We start from the raw sequence: 2,790 nt of genomic DNA, 5'->3' as shown, positions 1-2,790 counted from the left end.
TGGTCTTTTACAAGATAAGATCAAAAACATACATTGAATGTGTAAACTAAAATAAATCATTACAGTAGCAGACGTATTGCAACAAGGCCCTCTCAAAATGCTCCCCCTTTGGACAACACTTATCTCAGTTTTCTTGCAAATTTCTGAAGCAGTTCTGGAATTCCTCTTTGGTGCATGTGTTTAGGAGGTGGAACCAAAGTTTTGTGACTGCTGCTGCAGGGTGCCATCCAACAAAAAGGCAGGTTGTGTCCTTATTCACTTTATTTATCAGATCTGGCACTGTGGCTCTTCCCCAAAGTCAAAGTGACTCTGAAAGATCAATGTTCTGAATCAGTTTGGGACATCCATAAAGTCAAAGTGACTCTGAAAGATCAATGTTCTGAATCAGTTTGGGACATCCAGGCAGCCATGTTAGCATAACTAAAGACACTCACGAAAGAGGACTTCCAGAACTGCATCAGAAAGTGACAAGAATGGCGGGGTAAATCCATTCAAAGGAGGGTGGAGTGGTGGGAGGAGTATTTGGAAGGAGAATAATGGCAGTGTGTCTTTTCGGGGATAAATTAGAAATTGTTTCTAGCATTCACCATGTTCTTTCATCACAGCTTATAGTTTCCTTGTTTCTACAATAATGAAACTTGAATCTATCTTTTCTACAAGTGAGTAATTTGGAATGATGTGTCTGTTTCGTCTTTCTCTGACCTTTAGTAACTTTCTTCTGGTGGTACAAAGATGTGATACAGATACATTTAGGAATAGAAATTGAGAAGCCAAGGCGGTTCTCGAATCCGATTATTTTGGGGAACTATTATATAGCAGAAGAATTTTTTCATTTCATGGTTGTTGCATATACCCAAATATAATGCAAGTTCTTTCCTTTCTCTGTATATGTTTTTTTCCTCAGAAAAGCCATTGTCTTAGGTTGGAATCTTTACCAAGCATGATCCTATCATGTTGTAAGGCCCCATCTCTGAACATTGCAGTGTTGGGGATCTACTCCTTAATATACCCGTCTTTGAGGAACACTTTATTTTGAATCTATAACAAAATTATCATCATATACATAGCTGCCTTATGTTCTGATATGTAAGGCATTCCATAAGCCATGATGTGGATGTGAAAGGTTCTCTTGCCTCACTATTTGTAGATCACCAGCCATATATACACATCAAGGAAAGCACCAGGCTACTCAAATGCAAGGTGCTCTTAAAGGCCAATCTATGCATTGCTGCTCACATGGGCACAAAGTGGATGGCCAGAGTGTACTGCTGAGCTTGAGCCGCATTTGCTGCAATGCTCTGTTGCAATGCCTAAAACTTCCTTCAAAACTTAAGGAGCATAATGTGAAAAGGTTTCCCCAGCTCCTGGGAAGTTGTTGAAGATCAACTCTCAGCTGTCAGTTTTCTTTGGCAAAAACCAAGGCTGAAGAGAGCTACCTCACCCAAGGTCATAGCCCTGTTCCAGGGCAACCTACAAATCAGTGACTTACCATTCTGCAGAGTCACAACCACAATGCACTAGTTCAGAACAACACTGAGGGAGCTCCTGTAGGGTCAGCTACATGATCTTCCCAATCTTTCATTCCTCCCTTTCCCCCACTCCTCATATGCTAATTTCAAAAGCACTCCCCAAATAAATCTTCTGCGGGCCAATTTCTGCAAAGGAATAAGGAACTCAAGTGCAGTTTTGATTAATTGTTTCAAAAACAATACACCTGCCTGGCATGGTGGTGCACACCTGTAATCCAGGCCCTCAGGAGGCTGAGGCAGAAGGATTGCCATGAGTTCACGACCAGCCTGAGCTACATAGTGAGTTCAAGGCCAGCCTGAACTACACAGCAAGATCCTGTCTCAAAAACCAAAAGCAAGACAAAACAATACACCTACACTTGAAAGTTTGGATGCCCTAAATAGCCATAATGTTGTTTGCAGTTTCTAGAAAAACACTGAGGGAGATAGTTTGATAGGGAGAAAACTAGTGACAGTCAGGGACTTATTAGGAATGAACTTCCAAGAATTTTTAAATTGGGAGGTAAATATAGTGTTCTAGATGATGTGAAGTGAAAGAGGACGGTCGTGGGTGTGAGGTAAGGGCCACTGGAATTGAGTGTGAGAGGAAGTAAGGCAAGTGTTTTAGACAGATTACCAACTTGGGGATTGGAAGCCCTAGAGATGACTCTGGGGTCTGCAGTGGAGAAAAGGGCAGAGCCAACTCTGATGAATGCAGAGACTGAGCAGGAGTGATCATTTTATAATGCCTTTACCACCTTTATAAAGCCTCTTCCTTACTGTCCTCTGCACCAGCAGCTGACAGACATGGTCTGCGCAGTTGGACACCATGAGGTTCAAAGAGGAAGAGAAGCCCACATAAAGACAGCAGTGAGGCATTGCCGCCACCGGACAGAGAATAGCTAATAGAATACAGAGCCCTTCTTGCCTTCAGTCCACCTCCAGTTCCCTGCTTGAGAGTCCTGGAGAGACAGCTGCGTCCTCCAGGGAGGGCAGGTTTCTGTTACAATCAGGAGGTAGGAACATGTTGTAAAGTGATGGGATGTGTTAGGAAATCTGCCCAGCATTTAACAGGGTTTCTAGAGGATGAAATGGATGGCTTGGGAGAAAAGCGCTCATAAAAACACTTCCATGCCATTTGCAGAGTGTGATAGTGAAGTCAGGGCTGAGGTAGTCTAGCAATCAATATTCAGACCAATGGTGTTCAGGGCTGGGGATTTAGCTCAGTGGTTCTGGTGCCTGCCTTGCAAGCGCAAGGGCCTGAGTTTGATCCCCTGTACCA

Source organism: Fukomys damarensis, unplaced genomic scaffold (genome assembly GCF_012274545.1).
Source record: "Fukomys damarensis isolate Sample0158 unplaced genomic scaffold, DMR_v1.0_HiC HiC_scaffold_21, whole genome shotgun sequence".
NCBI lineage: Eukaryota > Metazoa > Chordata > Mammalia > Rodentia > Bathyergidae > Fukomys > Fukomys damarensis.
Note: the sequence above shows the minus strand (reverse complement) of the source record.